This window comes from Equus asinus, chromosome X (assembly GCF_041296235.1).
Source record: "Equus asinus isolate D_3611 breed Donkey chromosome X, EquAss-T2T_v2, whole genome shotgun sequence".
Classification (NCBI taxonomy): domain Eukaryota; kingdom Metazoa; phylum Chordata; class Mammalia; order Perissodactyla; family Equidae; genus Equus; species Equus asinus.
Window position 1 is genome coordinate 23,571,488 of NC_091820.1, and position 22,206 is coordinate 23,593,693.

Genomic DNA, 22,206 nt, shown 5'->3' on the forward strand with positions numbered 1-22,206 from the left:
TTTGTTGCTAATGATATTAACTTTATTTTTCCCCAAATAAAATAATTTTAGTGAACATAAATTTGGAAAACAGCAGTAGCAAACTAATCAATGCTCAGTTACTAGAAGAGGATGAAGCAGAAGTCTTTGTGTCTCAGTTATCTTTAACATAATTCTCAGTAAGGAAACTGGAAATATTGTCTCATGGTAATGAGGAGAAAAATCCAAATCACAAAGCTTGATTATCCCTAAAATATGTGTCTGCTTTGACTCTGACTGTCCTTCAGTATATCCAGGCATGCTGTGCAAAGTACAGAATTGAAATAAACTAATCCCTAGTCAAATCATAGGCTTATGTTACAGAGATAAGTCAAGTTTGTGGTTTCACCTGAATAAGAAGGCATTAAGTCTCTTTATCACATTCAACCTTCGCTATTAGGCTAGGGATAGAAAAGACGCTGGAGGAGAAGGGAATAAGAGATAGTCCAAGGGGTAAGTACTTGGTCTCTATTAAAACCACCCTGGAACTGGCTCACCGGTAGTAATTGCTTTTTATCTATAATCTTATTTATTCATTCATTCTCTCTCTCTCTCTTTAATAGAGCAAGGGTAAAACAGACAATGTGTTCTTTTTAAAAGTTATAGATATCCAAATTAAAAATATTCTGATACATTCTAGCTTCCCAGTTAGGGAGGAGTAGGAAAATATGCTGTTCAGGTTTTCTAAAATCTTTTAAAGTAATTAATTACATATGGCTTAAGTTTACTTTAGACACACAAAAACACATACTTTGTATGCTTTCTTTATACACAGTCATGGAGATGATAAAATTTCCTTTTTATCGTTTGCTCATGGTATTTTAGTGCGTATAGTATGTTATGCTATTGTGCGTTGGCACTCTCAAACACAAATTGGCCTGAAAAGCTGGTATATTCAAAAGCATGCCTTTTTTTCCCCCTAAGCTTACCATAATTTTAATAGAGACAGGAATCAGAATTTTCATCTTTTAGGAACTTCTGGGAGGGGGGGGGCCATATTCCCTCCGCTCTAGTCTCTGGAATAAGTATGCTAGCATTTTTATGTAGCTGAGTTTTCCATAAGTAATGCAGCTTTTGAGTAGTGAAACACCAGGGGACTCCAGCACTGGAGAAAGTTTGATAAGGCTATTCTTCCATAAGAGTTCTGAAGCCATCTGTGGTTGCAGACTGAAATGGGTTGTAATTCCATCTCTTAGTGAGCGTTCTCATAAGTGGAAGGGGGCAAGAGACAAGGAAAGATTTAGGGTGTTTTGTTTTGTTTTGGCTTCAGAGGATACTTTGTAATAGGTGCCCACAAAGAGTGTGAATATAATGTAATATATTTTATATAAATTTATAATTTTCAAACGTAACTGTATTTATATAATATAACATCTATTATATAATATAACAATATAAGCATTGAAAAAATATACTCTATTCTCAAAAACTAGATTTTCATTTACTGTACATGTACCTGTTTGTAAAAATGCAAACCAGTCTAGATAATTATTGTACTGTGGTTTTTATCAAACTCCGTTTCTTGGTTAGCCTTGCTAGAGTGTTATCAATTTTATTGATCTTTTCAAAGAACCAGCTTTTGGTTTCAGTGATTTCCTCTATTGTCGAAATCTGTTTCTTGCTATTGTTTAAAATGTATTTAATGGAGTCTAAGCTGCATAGTTTTCAATTATCCTGAGAAACTTAAATAACTATGAATTAATATGTGTCTGTAAATCAAAGCTCTTCAATTAGAAATGAACTACTATGCCGTAGTTTTTTGGAAATGTGACATGTCTGGTAATGCTAGATATGCAAGGAATATCTTTCCTTAAAATTGGTCTAGTCTTAGTTGGTTGATTGACCCCAAAGAGTTGCATTTATTTTGGGTTGTTGATATTTTTGTTTTGTTACTTACTTTGGCACTTATTACTTTACATTTTATAATAATCAACTAGCAAAGAAGAATCCAGGAGGAAGAATACAACTGTATTAAGGACTTTCTATAATGTAGAAATAGAATAATGTATACAATTATGCGTATATATCAGAAAACATAATTTTGATATACATCATAATCAGATCAAATATCTAGGCAGGCATATTATAATGGGGATTTTACTGCATTCATTATGTACTCAAGGAGTATACGTATCATAGAACCAAGTGTGATGTGTACATTTTATCTCCTTTTGGAGAATGTACAAGCAAGTTTTCATGGAAATCAAATTGATATTGTTACTAGTAGTTATCTTTTAAAAATACTATTTGTCCTTATTTCTTTTGCTTGCTTAAAACATAGTTTAATAAGAGAGTCAATTCAAAACTGCAATAGCATGTATGTATGTGCTTAAGTGAATGTGGAATAAGCATAAACAATTAATATATGTGACTGTTTGTACTGAAGAGAATGTCTAAGGTTTGTAGGACTAAATGGGCCATTAAAAAATTATCTTCTTGTTTACACATCACATAACTAATTGTCAGTTTATTTAAAAGGTTGTGCCTTAATTAGAGGACATTAGTGGACATGAATTACTGAAACTGTTTAAAGTTCTGAAGTTATGAACATCTCATGAGGGAGCCAAGGATTTGCAGTCGTTGTTCATGGTACACTCTCAGACTGGCCTCGGTTGGACCCGCTGATCCAAAACTCAGTGAACTTGTTCATGCTGATATCCTTACACTCCGCTCCCCTAATCAGAATAACTGTGCAGAGGAGCAAGAGAGCTGGGAGTAGAACCCTCAGATTGCTCTGGGGAATTACTGCTTCCTTCCTTTCAGAACAAATCAGAGCCTGTTTGAATATACCATGGACTCAAATCGCTGGCACACAAAACAGGCCCCTCTTGTTCCATCTTTCTGAGTTGCCGTCAACGAGAAAGGGATAGAAATGGATGGAGTGTAAAAGCTCTCAAGTTAATTCTAAGGAAAAAACTAGGAATGAAGATACTGCTGAACTTGGCACAAAGCAGATTTCTACCTTAGGGACTTGAAGTTGAAAGGGAAAGGTAATGCATGGATTTACTCATTTGTCTTTTTTTTACTGCATATATTTGGCTAGCCTAAGGCTAGAAGCCATGAGGAAGAAACCAAATAGCAAGTACATTCATCATAGTTTTGTCATTGTCACATGATTCTATTCTCAATATTAATTGTTTAAGAAAAGCCATTGAGTTTGATGTGTAGTATTGTATGCACTCTTTCTCTTTCTAAATATATATACGTGTATATATATATATGCTATTTTTTGTTGACAAAGTTCAAAATAATAAGTTGTATATTTTTACATTTACAACTATACATGGATTTCACAATTTAAGATAAAGAACTACCTTTAACTTATATTAATTCAGGAGTACTTTGCCATTATTGTAGGGTGATAACTGTTTTAATTTACCTTTCTTGAAATAGAATTGATTTATTTTTTAACGCTTGACTTTTGGTTAGATTTTAGATTTATCTCATAAGAAAAAACTCAGGAAAAGAGAAAATGTGGAATCTTTTTAATATATTTATTCTTGTGTGAATGTATAAATTTACAGATTTAAAATTATTGGTGTGTAGTAATGAAACATATATCAAAATGTTTTGACTAGCAATAAAGGTTAATTGTGTTAGAAGAGATCACCAATTATGATCCAACAGGTTGAAGTAAGTCACACAGAGTAAGATAATACATGAATAAGCAAGCCCTCCTCACATCGACAACCATCATTAATAAGAAGTCACTGCATTACAGCTTACCAAGATTAATAACTGGGTGATGGTTTTGAAAATCACCAAAGAGGAACACAGATGGATTCAGAATCATCACCGTATACTTGGAAATTGAAGGAAAAGTGTGCAAAAATATGTACACTGGGGAAAATCTCATCAGGACCACCATTCTTCCTTTGTTTGTAGATATATAGGTAGGTTTGGAAAGAGAAGTATTGGCACAGAATAAAGGAGAATGCAGTGCTGTAGAAATGTAGTTTATATAGCTAGGATGATCTGAAATGGATACTCTCAGGCACTGCATACAGGAATATAAATTGGCACAAGCTCTGTGGAAGCAATTTGGCAAAACATACGATCCCCTTTGACCCAGTAATCCTCCTTGAGATATTCAAGATTGATGCAAAATCAGAAATTCAACAAAATGTATATAAAATGACATTGATCATAGTACTATATGTTAAAATGAAAGTTAAAACAAATTAAATATCTAATAATATTATGCATTAATAGAGTGGATATATATGCAGCCACTAACAATAACCTTTACAAATAAAATTTAAAGAATAATTCATATATGTACTATTAATGGATAATGCAGAAAATGAAATTGTGCTTCTTGTACTACAATCCCAATTACGAAAATATTTAATGAGACTTTTTTTAGGTGCATAGTTCAGAACCCATTCAAATTACTTAACAAAGTGCTTTATTATAAGGATGCATGGGATTTAGGTTCAGAACTCAAAAGAAGTCAAGAATTAAGTTCTAGGAACTTTCTTTGGTCTCTAGTCCTTTCCTTAATGGGTCTCTTGGTCTCTAAACTTTTTCTAAGCTTCTCTTTGTGCAGTGTCTACACTCTTATCTCTCTAGGACTAGCTTTCTCTGTTTATTCATAGTTGCTTTTCCATTATAACTTTGGATTACATATGATCATCACAGCTTCTCTGGCCAAAATCTACCTTAAGCCCATTGTTTCTACTCAGAGAAGAGGAATATGATTGGGCCAGCTCATCTTTTCGCATAACACTAAGACATGGGTTATTTGCCTGTCTAGAAATTGACTGCCCTTGGTTAGGGGGCCATCTTTGCACCAATTGGTCATGGCTAGTCTAGGCATGAGGACACACAAATAAACAAATGGCCCTCCCTCTCCAACCACTTCCTCCATTACTGCCTATCCTAGGACCACAATCTCTATACTCTATCCAAACCAAACTTCTTTTCCAAATATACCCCATCATTTCATTACTCACATTGTTAGCTTGCCTTTTCTCACTTAGAACTGCTGTCATTGCATTCATGATTAATCTCAAAGCCCCATCTCTTGCATGCCCCCATGAAGGCCTTTTTTGACTCCCCTAGGAAAGGTTAACACTCTCATAGTGCTCTGTTCATGATTGTATTAAAGCACTTATGACATTGTAGTTCTACTGTGAGAGTGATGTACATGAACTGTTGACTATAAAGAGCATGCTTCTGACCCCATTCTTTTAGGCAGTTTATGAAAGAAAAGTACAAGACAATAAGTTTACTAATATTATAACATTGAACTTAGGGGCAAGAACAACACACACACACACACACACACACACAAATTACATACAAATACAACTCAACCAAACTTCGTGTTCTGAAATCCTTGCATATGAAAACTATCAAAGCATTATTTCTGAGCCGTGTTGTTTTTCTCCTACGTGAGCTCTTGTTCTAATAGTGAAAGAAGTATTTTTAAAGCAACGGTGTCATCTTTTAAACACTAGAATAAAAAAAATTTCCATTTTCTGCATGAGTCAATTTTTTCAGTGAATATTTCAAGCAAATGAACAAGCACTGCATTAACTCCATGCTTTGTTTCAGTGGTTTCCTTGAGCGGACTGATTTCACCGAATACCATGTGTAAATTGGTCAACTAGAACAAGAATTTAGATTTCCACAATCTTATTGGGAACTTTGAAACTTCTGTTATCTCAGAGGACCCAGAAATTGAATTGAGGCTTTGTTACTAAGCCAGGTTGTAACAACGGACCCGGGAGTCAGTAGCTCAATTTTCTACTTCTTCGCATCAAATTTTCTCTTGAAAATCATGCATGCAATATTGAAGAATGGCAGGGAGGAGCCTCTGTGAAGTGTTAAATATTTGGTTCACTGGGTCCTATCAGCAGGTAGGGCCTGCGGGGAGCTTGTTTATCCAGCAGAACAATCTCATTGAGAGGACAGTGATGTAGTATCGTTTACTTCATACCCCGAAGCCATTCAAGGAAACAACTGAGTGAGTGATATTCATCTCGGGCCCTGTATTGTGCTATTATGACTTGCAATAACTGGCAGCATATTAAAATAGAGATCAGGGACTACAGCACTCTGTTGAATGAAGTTCTAAAATTTCCAAGCTGTTGAATTATTCAATATTTTCCAATTTATAGAATAAAAGAATACGTGATTGACTATTTTATGGCACAGTAATGGAAATTAAGAAAGAGAATGCACAGGCTTTATACATTTCATAGTAAATATTTATTTCTCATATTTGCGTGGTACGCAAGTTGGTCTCTATATAGGCCAGTGTGGCTCTTGCTGTCAAATACAAAGACAAGAACTTGCCTTTGAAAAGTAGGGAAGGATAAAAGGAGTGAAAAAAAAACCCTTAATGAATGATCACTAAAAGGAACCCACAACACTGCTTTATTTGGCTTTGAAAGTATTTCTGAATGCCAGATTGGGAAAATAAAGTAAGGTTTGAGACAAATGTCCCATCTTGCCCATGACATTATACTGGGAACAATGTAAGCTGTAAATTCAGAATAAAGGAAAGGAACTCTGCTTAATGTGGTATGCAGTTTGATTATCAAATGCTTCATCCCAGCCCCAGCAGTGTTTAGGGTACAGAAGTACCCCATAAATATGGTACCCCATAAATATTTGTTGCAATAAAGAATGAGTCAATGAATGCCTCCCTCCAGAGATGGCTCAGACTAAATACTGTAAATTCATTCCTTTTCCCCCAAATTCAAATATTTTCTGTTTGAAACATATTAAAGGGAACGGTCATGGTGTGACTACTGAGGGTCTAGGGCCTTAATATTTGAGGGGTATATAAAGAAACCTAACTATGGCTTTTTGGTACAACAGCCAAAGAAAGAGTATTGAGTTGGATGAAACATGAAAACTTTCATGTTCCTCTTTAAAGGTATATTTATTGGTTAAGCATATAAAAAGCAAACTGCTGCTCACTGATAAGTTAAACTTTTATGTAAATAATAATGACTAACTGCAATAAATGTTATCATGAGGTAGCATCAGCTAGGCCAGAAGATTCCTCTAGTTTTAAGTTTAATCAGTATTAATAAACTATGAAGATAATCTCACTTAAGCCAGCAGCGGAAGATCTTTTAATTGCTAAGTAACACTGAAGCAATTTAAATTTGCATTGAATTTGGTAGATGCCCATATTAACAACAGTCTAGTACAATTTTCCACATAAGTGCACCCTCTCAAATTTGTCAGCCCTCAAAAAATGTATACACGTTTGCCCTACGCCCAAAGGTCGTACTCTCAAAGACAGGAGAAAACAAAACCAAAACAACGAAGTCTGAATCAATGTAATTTTCTATTGTCTGAACATAAATTTCTACTTGTCATGATTATTTAAAGAATACCTGAGAGCATGTCAACAAAACCTCTGGAAAATAGAGTTTAAGGTTCAAGGAAACCTTCTATACTTGACTTTTTTTCCCCCCTGTTCTTGGCTCTTTAAATATACATGAAAAGATATGATAAATTCCCTATGATATTTTTTCTAAATTTACTACCACATTTTTTCTTACTGAAGTCTGATAGTGTTTATGAGGATACTATGTAAGTGAAGGAATTCTACACAAATAAAATGAGCTGTTATTTTGGCACCCATGACAAAAACGAGACACAAAGATCATGAAGGAGGTACACAGATACTTGCTTGTACTACCCTGAAAAAATACAGTGTAATAGATTCCCATCATAATAGATATGTAATTACACATACGAATGCAGATGACTGTCCAAATAGTTGTGTGTAAAGCTAATATGTGTGCAGCATATTGTGTATTTTCACGAGACCTCTTCTACAGTGATAAAAATAGACTCAGCATCACTTAAAAAATGGCTCTAACCTTTTTTAAAATTCTCATTTAGAAATTCACTTGAAGGAGCAATACACAAACTGTGTGTGTTTAATTTTCCCCCACAACCTCTGCAAGAAGTTAATCAAATAGACAATTAATCTGTGTGATGTTCTTCATGTGAAAGCAAATGCATATTAAAATACACAACAGACTTCATTCCCATTTCCCTTGAATTTTTCTCTAACTCTAGGGGATTGTAATGCCCAGCAGAGTTCATATTATGGAAAAGATACTCAGAAGTGCTTTTGTTGCACAGCCTGGGCATTGTAAGCAATATGTCCTGCTATATAAACACCTGTAATAAAGGCAGAAAATATGCTGTAAGATAACAAATGAGTCTTCTGCTCCGACCACACTTGTCATCTGCCACCTCGAACTTGCTTCTTCTCCTTGTTTATGTTAATGATGTCACAATACTCTCAAGAATCCTGGGTTGAGACCTGAGGGTCATCCTTGACTCCTCCTTCTCCCTCATCTCTCCTGGCTAATCAATCTCTCCGTCTTGTTGGTTCTACCTCTACGATTTCCCCCACATTTCCTTTTCATATCCTTTGTCACTTCCTTTTCTTCACCTCTACTATTTTAAGAACTTTCTAAGTGGTCTGCCTGCTCCTACATGTCTCCTTCCAATCCATCCTTGATATTGCCACTAGAGTGATCTTTATAAAATGTAGAGCACGTAATACTGCTTCCTTCACAGACATTTCTCATTGTCTACATTGACTGGAGCAGTGGTTCTCGAAAGTGTCATTCCAGAACTATCATTGTGAACTTTTTAGAAATGCAAGTTCTTGGGTCCCTACCAACACCTTCTGAATCTGAAACTCTGATGGTGGAGCCAAACAATCTATCTTTTAACAACTTCTCCTGATGATTCTGATGCACACTAAAATTTGTAAACTGAGCTGCAGGATTAAGTTCCGGTTTCTTGGCATGTGTCTTATCAAACCCTCCTTTCTGATCTTATTTTCACCTGGTTACACTCTTCTCCTCCTCACCCCGTTCCACAATGTTAGAACCTTTCCCTTTACAGTCCTAACTGGGATAGCCCATTGACTTGGAATTTTCTCTTCCTAATTATCAAGTTTTAAATTGAGGCACAATTCAGATTCTATCTCTTTTGTAAATTCTTTTTGACCTTTCCAGTCAGATTTCTGCTCCATTTGTTTATTTGAGAAATAAAGACAGTTCTAGGTTGAGATAGAACAAACCTCTTGCTCTGTGTTTCCTCAGCAATGCTGTCTTTACTCTTGGAATTTCTCCATTCTGCCTTGTGCTATATGCACTTGTGACATGTCTTTTCTTATTAAAAGATGATCTCTTCAAGGTCAACACTAGTCTCAGTAATCTTTGTCATAGAACAGTGAGTTGCACATGGTAGGTGGTAGATAACATATGTGGAATCACACTGAAACACAATTTGAACTGTAATACATGATTATTTCATGTGTTCATTGCTGCAGACAGTAGCCCTGGATTCCAATGTGGAATTGTCCTAAAATTTAAAGACCTTTACAACTTGCAATCTTTAAAGATAGAATTCTTTCCTGCTGTGTGCTCTAAAACAAAATGAAAGTAACTATGTGCCTTAAGTCCTATTACCCTCTCTTCAAAGGATCAATTTGCAGAGTGGGTGTCCTGCCATCCAACAGGCTTTCCCTGTGAGGCACCTCTAAATTAGGAAAGAGATTAAATTTGATCACTGTTTGATCTGTTGCTCATCATGTTGCTATTTAATCCAGTGTCCAACAAGTGTCCCAAAGGTATAAAATGCCTGAAGCTGGCAATACTTTTTGACCTATCTGTATGCACAAATCCTTATCCTTTTTATGGTCCAAATAGAGGATTTTTGTGGAGATACACATGAACTAAATAAATAGCATAATAGTATGCCTAATGAATGTAAAACAGTGTGTTATGTTTAACAAATTAACAAGGATTTACTGAGTTCTGAACTATGTTCAATTTTGTGGAATAAAATTATTCTGAGTCAAAAAGCTGTATTGCTTTGCAATTTTAGAAAGAAAAGAAAAATGCATATTGTTAATTTTTTCGAAATTAATAAGGTTAAAAATACTTAGAAACAATAATGATGAGTGATTGTCCTGATGCTCAAGATACACATTTTCAATACCAATTTAAGTGAGCGTTTGTTCAGTCAATCACTCATTTATTCAGCACACATTAATTGATTGCCTACCCCAACATATTAATCTATTATACCCTGACAATGGTCAAGCAAATAGATATAGATATGAAAATAACTGTAGCTATATAATTAGAGATAGATTAGAGTTAGAAGGATGGATGGTGATGATAGATAAATAAATAGATAGAGATATAGATTATGGTAAAGTTCCAGTTCTCAAAGTCCCCACAGTTGAGTGATGAATGAAATACCTGTAGGCAAATATTAATTCAATATGATACATGCTAATAAAGATGTATATTAAATGGAGAACACAGAAGAAATAAATGATGGAAAGAATGAAAAAAATTCTTTAAGGTAAATTTATATTGCTCTACTCTTAAAAGATGGACCATATGGATCAAGGTGTTACATATCTGTATCAATTCCTTATGCTCAGAATAAGACAACAACTGAAAATGAATGCAGATTTTCTTGTAGTACAACATGCATTTTGTGTTCACCAAAACAGTGGGGCTTTTCTTGCTTCTGTTCAGTGCGAGAATGGAAAAGAACATCCACTATATTCCAGGTACTGTGCTAGGCACTTACTCATGCAACTTTTAAACATTAAGAAAAGAAAAATAAAAATTTAAAGACATTAAGAGTCTTAAGCAGAATTTACTGCCGTGCAAGGCAGGGATAACATGATCCAACCCAGAGAGATGGGGCTTTCAGATTAACTGTCAAAGAATGGTGCAGAGAAAATTACCTTAAATCATTGAAGATTTGTCCACGTATCTTCATGCATGGAAGAGCAACCCCAGTGAAGACTATTTCCCAGGCCAAAGGCAAGTGTGGGCCTTAAAAGAAAGCAAAGCCAGGAAATTCACAAGGAAAACTGATTGTGAGTTTGAACAAGCCTTAGCGGTCAGTTCATTTGATTGTTATAGTGGAGCTTGGCCTGGGGTGATTGTAGAACCCCTAGTCCACCTGTTGACCCAGATAATACAATTGAGTCAGAGACTGCAAACAGTCCAAGTTCACCATCAGGCTGTTTTCCTGACCAATTATCTGAGAAGTGATTGCTCTGGCTCTTTCTTCCGGGGCCCTGACTCCTCACTACCTGTCATTCCTCAATCCCTCCAGGGCGTGCAACAGGCAGAAGCACAAGCCCAAAGCACTGGGAGATTTCCTCTATCAATAGCAGAACAACCCTCTAGGGTAGATTTTTCAACATGCAGATGAAGGCCCTGGGAGCTTAAGTGGCTTGCTTGACCTTGACGTGGCTGGGATTTGAGCTTGAGTCTAGTTTGTCCAGAGATCATGTACCACCCTATTATATTCTTACTTACATTTACCAGCTCTATCCTCCTTAACAGGCATGTCCACAACGAGAATGACAAATAATGTTCCTCATGGTGAATGAGTCACATACAGATCCCAGAGCCCCTTCTGGTTAACTTATATTCAGAAGAATGTCATTATGTGTTTTATCTATATCTGGATATAGAGTACCTTCCACTCTTGTCTTTACCAGCCAATTCGATTATCCAGAAAAGCCCATCCACTAATCAACATGGACTCAAATTAGTACTGGGTCCCTCCAAAATTCATGCCCTTTCTGGAGTCTCAGAATGCAACTTTATTTGGAAATAGAGTCTTTGCAAATATAATTAGTTCAGAGGAGGTCCCACTGGAGTAGAGTGTCCCCCAAATCCAATATGACTAGTGTCCTTGTAAGAAGAGGAGAAGAGACATAGGCATAGAGACGCACAGGGAGAACATCATGTGAGGATGAAGGCAGAGTTTGGAGTGATGTGTCCACAAACCAAGGAATGCCAAGGATTGCCTGCTATCATCAGAAGCTAGGAGAAGGACGTGGAGCACATTATTCCTCAGAGTGCCCAGCAGGAACCAACCCTGCTGACACCTTGATTTTGGACTTCTAGCCTCCAGAGCTGTGAAAGCATACTATTCTTTAAGCCCCTCAGTTTGTGGTACTGTCTTACAGCAATACTAGGAAACTAATATAAATGTTTATGGTACATGGTGACTTAGACTTAATATTGACTTCAGTGTGGCCATGTGAATGTGTGGGACACCAGCCACTGAAGAGTGACACTGCCAGGAAGACAAAAGAAAGCACACAAAGAAGTTCCTCCAACAACAACAATGGGTGCTGCACATTGAGTGTCTCTCTTCCTAGTTTTTACCTCAACTCTGTGAAATGATGACTCTCTGCCTCTTGCAGATGAGTACAGGTCCTGGACAATCTGGCCAGTCTGTCTCCCACTCACTTCCTCCAACTATCCCAGCCTTCCTGCCCTTCCTTAAACATTTCCAGTACATTCCCATCTCAGGACCTTTGCTTTGAACCACACATTTGTGGTTCAAATGTGTGCTATCCTATACTTTTGCTCAGTTTACTCTCTCCTCAAATGTTAGCTCCTCAGAGAACCCTTCTCTGGCCACCATATTGAGAGCACCCCAGGCACTCCAGCCTCTTAACCTGCCTTATTTTTGCTTCCTGATGCCTTATATTGCTATGGTTTTTGTCTCTCTTCTCTGTGAGAGCTGGAACTCTGTTCTGGTCACTACTCTACTCCCAGAACCTAGTGTTCCCTGTCACACAGTGGGTGCTGAATAAGTGTATGAATGATGTAATCTGAGGCACAAATAAGTTCATTGTCAACTTCCCAAGGCCTCACTGAACTCTGTTTGATGCTCAAGACTGATTTCTTTCTGACTGTCTACAGATGAAGTAGCTCAGAAGTAGGTCCAAAAGTCTGGAAGAAGTGCCATGTGACATGATGTAAAAGCAGAACTGATTTACAGAAGCAATGGATCTAAAAGCACTACATTTACAGATGTATATTTCTTTGTGCTTCCTTTGGTGAGCATGGCTGGTTAGGAAGGGCTACTATTGTAGTTCGAGAGGCGTTCAGGGGATATTATGGGTCCTTGTTGATCATAAAGCAGTCAACTTATGATTGAAGACACTCAATGAATATTTACCTTGAATTACAGGGAGTTAGTTCCCTGCTAGTCAGGAATATAACACTCCTCAAACCTATAAAAAAATGCAAGGAGAGGGAACTAAGAGTCATTGTTGCTAACTCTCCTCTAGAACCCAGGAGTCTGTTTCTCCCCCTTTTTTTTTCTGAAAATATGAAAGCTCATCTGGCCTTCTTTTGCCCTGGACAAGGTGTTGATTTTATTCAACCAGGATATATTAGGTCAGCAAGGAGAAATTTATGTGCAGTAAAGACCAAAGCCAGACTACTACTCCAATCCAGTGATGTGCTGTTCGGGCTTGGCTTAGACGTTCCTCGCCAGGAAAGATAAAAATCATACCCCTAGTTCCTCTTTATCCATCTCCCATCCTGGGAATACTGTAGCATTTCTGGTGACCCCACAGCAAATGGGCTGTTGACGTTGAGAAATGGTCAACAGTGAAAACTGATTTTAAGCGTGCTTTACATAAACCCCATGTTGTTCCCAAAAATGGCTTCTCTTCCCTTATTGGATGATATGGGCAAGTACTGGGTCAATGTCATTATTTCCTGGCTGTTGGGTCACAGGCCGTATCTCTAGACAGCATTGCAAAGAGGAAAGACTCACTCCTGACATGATCCAGTAAAGGAAAAGGTAACAACAACAGTGGGGGAAAGGTAAATACAAAACACTGCTGTGGTTTGTAATGGACTAGGAGGCATTATGGGTGAGAAGAGAGGTACCAGAAATGTGAGAGGCCGCTATGGCTGAGCAAAAGGGGCCCCCAAGTTGGGCAACCGATCCCTTTACCATGCTTCAGGGAACTTCGCTGCCATATTTTGTCTTTGTGGCAGGCGCCAACAAAATTGGTTTCCTCATGTGTGAGGAGCTTCCCTATAGAGCGGGGCCAAAAGAAGTGCAAAAGCTTGCATTAACACAATCTTTCATTGAAAACACAATACAGAAGTAAATGGATCGAATTATAATGTTGAGTAAAAATAGTTTGAAATAGAGCAAAATAAGTATGATAATTCCAACCAGAGATTAGGGTTGATAAATGATGGCTGTGACAACTTTGCCGTTCAGTTATCAGGTGAGTGATATTTATGCTGATGCTATATTTTTGTAATTTTAAACAAAAGTACATAAACTGTGCTTGGTGTACAGGTAAAGAAACAGTGCATAAGAGTTAAAATCTTAGCATATGTCGTAAAATAGGTGCTTTATGTAGATGGCTATTGTGAAAGCAGGTTATGAGACAGTTTTTGAAAATCTATTTTCAAATTAGTATAAAGCCTTCAAAAATGTATTGTTTGATTCAGTAATTGTACTTCTGGGATTCTGTCCTGAGGAAATAACACTTTTTTTCTTTTCTTTTTTTTTTTTTGAGGAGAAGGTTGTGGAGCATTGTGTATAAAGCTGTTTTAACACAGAACTATTTAGAACAGTCAAACCTAGGGGAAAAACAAAGTCAACTAACAGCAGAAGAGTTAAATAAGTTATAAAGTAGCAATATTATGGACTATTTTGCCATTATTACAAAATATTCCATAAAAAGTATGATACAATATTTTATAGAATGTATGATTTCAACTGAAAGAGAAACTAAATAAACAAAAGGATAGATTATACATGAATATTATTCTCTTTTTACTCTCCTGTAGTTTCCCTTTTTTCTTTTTATCATTAGAAAACAAGTACCTTAAAAAATGAATCCTCGGGCTGGCCCCTTGGATGAGTAGTTAACAGTTCTGGGCGCTCCACTTCAGTGGCCCAAGGTTCACAGGTTCAGATCCCGGGTGTGGACCTACTCCACTCATCAGCCATGCTGTGGAGGCAACCCACATACAGAATAGAGGAAGACTGGCACAGATGTTAACTCAGGGATAATCTTCCTCAACCAATAATAAACAGGAGGATTGGCAACGGATGTTAGCTCAGGGTGAATCTTCCTCACAATCCAAACAAAATTGTTTTTAAAAATCCTTACCCAGTGCATGCTAAGCAATGCACAGCTTTGTGTGTGTTAGTATCAGGAATGCCTGTTAGAATTAGGAGGTTAAGATAGGATAGAGGGTTAACTACACTACCAAGATCCTATTTGCCTTGGCACCAGCTCTCCCCTGATGAAGAGAGAACCATATCTCAGAAAAAAATTGATGACAGCTGACCAAGGCCTACACCCACTTGGAGATGACCTACACTGAGAGGGTGATAGATGATAACTTCCAGGCTTTACTAGACAAAGTGTATTCTAGAAACTGGATTCCTGATAATTGGCAGAGCCTCTTGAGTAACATCAATTCTTACCACACACACAAATCACTTCAATATATTTGAAAGAGCTTTGCCAAAATTGTTACAGTGTATATATACATGTATGTGTGTGTATATATATACACACACACGTATATAAAAAAGGCGAGAATCTGGAACCATTCCAGCCCAGATAAACATAATCCAGAAAGTAGAGATGAGGACGAAGTGTTGTGTGAACCGATGTATACTGGTTAACTTGTGTTGTATTTTGTTACTACCATTGCTGCTGATAACTTGGGGACATCTCTGCTTCTTCCTCAGAAGGATGCCAACATTGCCATTTTTCATTTACGAAGTTCACATTTGGAAAGAGTAGCAGCCAGGGCAGATAAAATGCAGAATCCACCTAATTAAAATCTAGCCTCAGCTTTTTTGTTCAGTGTCTGTGATAGCTTATGTGCCTGGCCCACACTCTCTAACTGTGTTCATTTCTCAAGTTTGGATTTTTCCAAGCATGCTAGGGGTAAAAACATATGATGCCAATATGTCAGATATTTATTTTTGATCATTGCAACTTAAAAAAAGAAGAAATATGCATGTAAGATCTGTCTGAGTCATTTTTCAAACTTCATTATATTTTCAGTGCCTAAAAATTTTCATTGAAGAAATTATAAAAATGTTTCAAAGACCCCACCACTTGACAGACATGGTGTTGTTGATTTTTTTAGTTGACTCGGGAAGATATTTCAGTCAATGACAAAAGATATGAGTTGCAGAGTAAACTAGCATTATTCCTCTCCCTCCCCACTTATATTCAGTCAATCACCTTCTTCTGCCAATTTTACCTCCTAAATCTTTCTCAAATTGTCTCCTTCTCTACTACCACTGCCCAGCTTCAGACCTTCAGTAACATCACTCTCCTGGCCAAAGCCTTCTACCTTATATCTCTACCTAACGATTCACCCAGCATAGCATGTCTAAAACCATTAGACTGGCTCCATCACCTCCTTATTGAAGCTCTTTAATATTTCCCATCACTTTCACAATGAAGCCAAATATTTTTACATCTCATAAAAGTACCCCCACGATCTGTCTTTGCCCACTTCTTTCCCCTCATCTCTTGCTATTTCCTGCTTTAAACTTGTTTCTATACCACAAAGCCATTTTTAGTTCTTGCAAAACTATACTATTTCTTATTTATGTCTTTGCTTTTGTGTTTACCAGCAAATTAAATATTTGTCCACCTGTTCTATGCATGGCTAACTTCTTAAGTTTGGATAGACATCGCAAATGTTTTCCCTTCACAGAACATGTTCCTGACCAGCCATCTGCATTTCTTTATCATTGCATTTCCATGTTGTGCTTTTACTTTCTGTCTGCCTCTTCTAGTAGACTGTGAGCTCTTTGAAAACAAGGGCTATGTCTTGATGTCTCTAGCCCCTAGGACAGAAACAAGAATGAAGGTAGTTCTCACTATATGAATATGCAAATCTGTCTTAGATCAGCTTTCCTAGAACAGAGCCCGGGGCAGGATATTTGATGTAGTCGTTAATTGAGGGAGTGCTCTTCAGGGAAAACCTAAAAGGGAGAAAGGGAAGCAGGACAGGAAAGGGGAAAGACTCCAGCAAGGAGGTCACAGGTAAACTCTGGGCTTGGCATGGTCCACACACAGGGCAGCTCTTGAGCATGAACTGCACTATGGAATTGTCCCTGCTTGAAGCAAAGGAGCAGCCCTTTGTCCAAGCACATCAGTCAATTATTGGCCATGAGCACACCCAAGGGGGTGTAGATTTCCTAGCAGGGTGGGTCCTGTCAATCAAGGGTAATTTTCAAGAGAAGTAGACAACTGTGAGCTGTTAGCATTCAACTCTCGAAGTAGCTGGAGAATGGATACCTCAGTTGAGTAAAGGGATCGCGGTGGGAGTCGTCTATTACACTATCACAGATGTCTTAATGATTTTATCATTATTCCAAGGTACCTATCCAAGTAGATACTTTAAGAGTAATGTGATTTGCCCTTTTATAAGTAAAGTCTTACATTTTCATGTTAGGGTGCAATATGTATAAGCTTTATGATTAGATTTTTTTTTAAGAGTACAAACTTCAAGCTTGTTACCATGGAAATATTTTGAGCTCTTATATATGTAGTAATGGTGACTTAATTAAAAATACTTTCCCTAATCTCATTTGAATATATTTACATTTTGTAGTCTGTGCAGCCTTTGTTCATGAAATGGTACATCAGTATGAACTCTTTGTAAATGAATTAGTTGTGAATCTTAACTCCATCACTGTCTTCATATAAACTCCCAGAACATTGTGGCTGGTAACAAAAATGAAAAATATGATGCTTCCAACTGCCACCCCCAATGCCACTTCATGGCTTCGTAAAGTCTCATTGACTCTGAAGGAATATATACTGCAAAGGAGTCATTGAACTAGAGTATTCCCATGGAATCCTCCATCAAAGAAGGAGGATACCAATAGCCAAATTCCTGAGGGAGGCTTATAGAAGTGTATTTTATTCTGAAAGTCGGGAAAGCAGGTTAAACATTACTGCTCCACACAATTACCTGATGATAATTTAAAAAAATAATAATAATAAAGGCTACCTGGTAACTTATATAATAGAATTAACAGTGTCGAGAAATATGCTGTTAGAATGATTGTTTCCAAGCCAACAGAGCTTGTGTGCTGAAGGGAAAATGGAACATATCGGTAGCAATTCTGGTCATCAAGAGTTAGGTTTTAAGTTATCTCATTTTCTTTTAAGATTTGAGATGTCCCACTATGCAGGATTAAAATAAATAATTTGTGGCTATATAAGAAAAATATCTTTTTTTTGTTTTGAGGAAGATTAGCCCTGAGCTAACTGCTGCCAATCCTCCTCTTTTTGCTGAGGAAGACTGGCCCTGAGCTAACATCCATGCCCATCTTCCTGAACTTTATATGTGTGACACCTACCACAACATGGCTTTGCCAAGCAGTGCCATGTCCACACCTGGGATCCAAACTGGCGAACTCCGGGCTGCCGAAGTGGAATGTGTGCACTTAACTGCTGCACCACAGGGCTGGGCCCAAAAAAAAAATATCTTCATTCATAAGGAGATGCATACCAATGTATTTAGGGATGAAATATCATTACGTCTCTAACTTATTTTCAAATAGTTAAGGAAAAACATTAGTATAAACACCTATAGTGAGAGAAAATGTGCAAATGAGACAAGAAGTTAAAGGAAAAATGACATATCATTCATTTCATTCAGCAAAATGCTTTAATTTAATTATTGAAAAAAGACATAAGCCCATCATTTATTTAAATGTTTATCCAAAGAATTTGAAAAGATCTTAAGTTGTTCTTTATATTATTTGCCATCTTTCCCCCCAAAATATTAAAACGTTAGTAATTTTATAGTTTATTTTTGAAAATCATAATTTAGTTTAATGATAGTAAAACTTCCTAGGCCATAGATCCTACATCTGTTTCCATATTAAACTGAGCATAAAGTGTCTCTGATATCCAAGGTGCTGTTATTTCTTCATCTCCTCTATGCCTTTTCCTCGGTGTGTGACTCTGAGCTGTTTGAACCTTTTTTTCTGATTGAGAGTTAAGTACAAAAAACTCTAATTTTCAGTAATATTTATGGTTTTCTTTCGACATTTTTATCAGTAAGCATATTCTGAAAGTATGTCTTAATATCTCTATCTATCCCACATGCAACTTTGCCTCTGTTCTCTTGATCTAATTTGTTACTAACTTTTTAGAACTTTCTAGACTAAATATTTTTGCTTTTAGCTTCAAGCATTTTGGTTTGTCTTGCAAATCTTCTGAGAGTGAATAATTTCATCTCACTGCTTATACTGCTACCTTGAAGGTGTTTCAGCCTTTTTCACTGGCAGCGATATCCTCTGTGACAGATGGCCTCAGATACAATAACTTGATTCTAGAATTGTATTCTAATCCATATAGTGGTAAAACAAGATAATTTCATGCTTATCCCCAGAATTATAACTGTTTAAAATAAAATCCCACCTAGGATTCATTTCATGCAGTGGGACAAATGTACAAAAATGTGTTGATAAATATCACATGTAATTATATAACCTTGACATATCGGTGCACGGTTCTGTCATCCTATTTGATGTGATGTGCCGGCTCTGAAGCAGTCATTGACAGGAATGATGACAATGGTTCAGAAATTGATGATATCTACCAAGCTTACAGCACATTTAGTCTAGACAGGACCTAAACAGAGCTCTTTAATAAGAATATTAGACTAAAATTTGATAATTGAAAGTAACTGGATTAAAGAACGTTGTAAAATTGAAAATACCTTTATTAGGAAACAGAATCATACTAGGGCAGTAGGGAGAATGCATTCTAGGGTCAGACATAGTTGGATGAGAGTCCCTGCACTTCCGCTTATTAGCTGTCTTTCAGTTTCTCCAGTTACAAAATTTAAATATTAATTTATTTACTCATTCATTCATTCATTCATTCCATAAATGTATGTTGAGCTGGTTAGCAGGCACAGTTCTAGACACTGGGGCAAAAGAAGTGAGTTAGAAGGACAAAGTCCCTGACCTCAAGGGGCTTACATTCTACTAAGGAGACAGAAAACAATCAAAAAGTAGGTACTGGGGGCTGGCCCCGAGACCACGTGGTTAAGTTTGTGCACTTGCTTCCATAGCCCAGGGTTTTGCTGGTTCGGATCCTCAGCATGGACATGGCACCACCTGTCAGACCACGTTGAGGTGGCGTCCCATATGCCACAACTAAAAGGACCCACAACTAAGATATACAACTATGCACTGGGGAGATTTGGGGAGAAAAAGTAGAAAAAAAAAAAGTAGGTACATAGGGTAACATCGGATAACAATAAGTCCTGTGAAAAAATATTAAAGTGGAATCTGGATCAAGTGATCAGGATAGGAAGCTGATGTTTAGAAAGGCAGTTAGAAAAGGCCTCTTTGAGGAGGTGACATTTGGAGGAGGTGAGTGAGGAGGCCAAGCAGTTGGTAGGTGAAAAAGTTTCCACATAGAGGGAACAGTGGGTTCAAAAGTCTTATATTTTTGTGAAGGGTAAACAAAAATTTGTAAACTCAGTCATAGTTAAGTTCTCCTAAGATGTTAAATATTAAGATAAGAAATGTAGATAATGCCGTAGATTATGGGTCTTCTTTGCTCTAATGTACATCTTTCTTTTCATCTTGATCATTTTCCTTCTCCTGAGTTTTACATTACTCATTCTATTGTCAGACCCTGTAGGTTGCCCTCTTTTTAATCTCTAGTAAATTAAGCCCTGCTTGCAATACTCAGATGTTGCTGCTCTGAGAGGTCCTCTTTTCTTGGCTTTTGCCCTTTTGCACACTATTTGTATACTGTGAGCTATTGTCAAGTTGATTATCTTGCTAAGTATTGGGCAACTACACTCTCTAAGCAGGAAATTCACAACTTCTTTGTGATGATGACAACGGAGACATGCTTGTCCTGTGGGGACCTGCTGTTTGGTATGTGTGTGCAGGGGGAGGGGTGATAAAAAATGGTGTCAAGATGCCATTTGGAAGACGGTGCTTCTAGGAAACCCAGAAAACCCACCTGGTCCCCACCCCCGTCGGCCCCATTTCCCACCATGGCTTCGACTTTACGCTTCCCCTGACGCTCCCAGAAATGAGAGCAAAGTGACTGTCTACCTCCCTCTCTGACTATGAAACTACTACCAGAGCTTGATTCACTTTTATTGTATTTCTTTCTGCCTCGTTTGGCTGTAAACCATTTATTCCTGATTTTATCAGTGTGGATCCAATCAGAGAGAAAAATCACACACTAATTTGAACAAAAGAAAGTTTATATAGGGGCCATCCGGTGGCATAGCTCTTAAGTTCACATGCTCCGCTTTGGCAGCCCAGGGTTCGCTGGTTCTAATCCTGGGTGCGGATCTATGCACCACTTGTCAAGCCATGCTGTGGCAGGAGTCCCACATATAAAATAGAGGAAGATGGGCACAGATGTTAGCTCAGTGCCAGTCTTTCTCAGCAAACAGAAGAAGATGGGCAGCAGATGTTAGCTCAGGGCTAATCTTCCTCAAAAGAAAAAAGAAAAGCAAGTTTATATAAAGAATTATTAAATGTAACAGGATATTGGAGAAATGATAGATTAGCTAGTAAGAAAGAAAGATGTATTAGTCTGCTCAGGAGGCCTTAACAAAATACCATAGACAGGGTGGCTTACACAACGGAAATTTATTTCTCACAGTTCTAGAGGCTGAGAAGTCCAAGATCAAGGTCCTGGCTGCTTTGGTTTCTGGTGAGGGCCCTCTTTCTGGTTTGTCGATGGCCAACTTCTCGTTGTGTGCTCACATGACCTCTTCTCTGTGAGCACACAGAGGGGGGGAGAAAGAGAGTGCAAGCTCTGCTGTCTCTTCTTATAAGAGCACTAATCCCTTCGTGAGGGTTCTTGTCCTCGTGACCTCATCTAAACCTAATTACCTCCCAAAGGCCCCTCCTCCAAATGTCATCACATTCAGGGTTAGGGCTTCAACATGGTCATTTTAGGAGCACACAGACATTCGGTCCATAGCAAAAGAGAACTCTAAAGAATAGAGGAATGGCTGCCGTTACCCCTATAGCTGAGACAGAGCACCCCAGGAAAAGCCCCTGTCCTCCCACCACCGCAGTGAGATCCTACCTTAGAAGGAAAGTGCATGGCTTCCCGAATGGCAGAAGTCACCAAAGTGCCACACTAGCAGAATTTGTTGGAAATCTGCCCTCTGGAATTTGACAGAGAACTGCTCTCCAAGGTACCTGGGGAAGCTGTTCATGGGAAGTTGTCTCACCTGAGCCACTGCTAAAATACTGCCCAGCTGCTGGCTACCAAAAGCTGCAGGAGCTGGGTACTGGAGAAGCACACACTGCAGGAGCCAGGTGCTGGAGAAGCCTCGC

General features: G+C 37.7%; 1 protein-coding gene across 1 annotated transcript in view; it reads left to right on the plus strand.

Moving 5' to 3' along the window:
- IL1RAPL1 (interleukin 1 receptor accessory protein like 1) overlaps window positions 1–22,206 on the plus strand; it is a 1,280,310-nt gene that overhangs the window by 648,649 nt on the left and 609,455 nt on the right. The window lies entirely within an intron of this gene.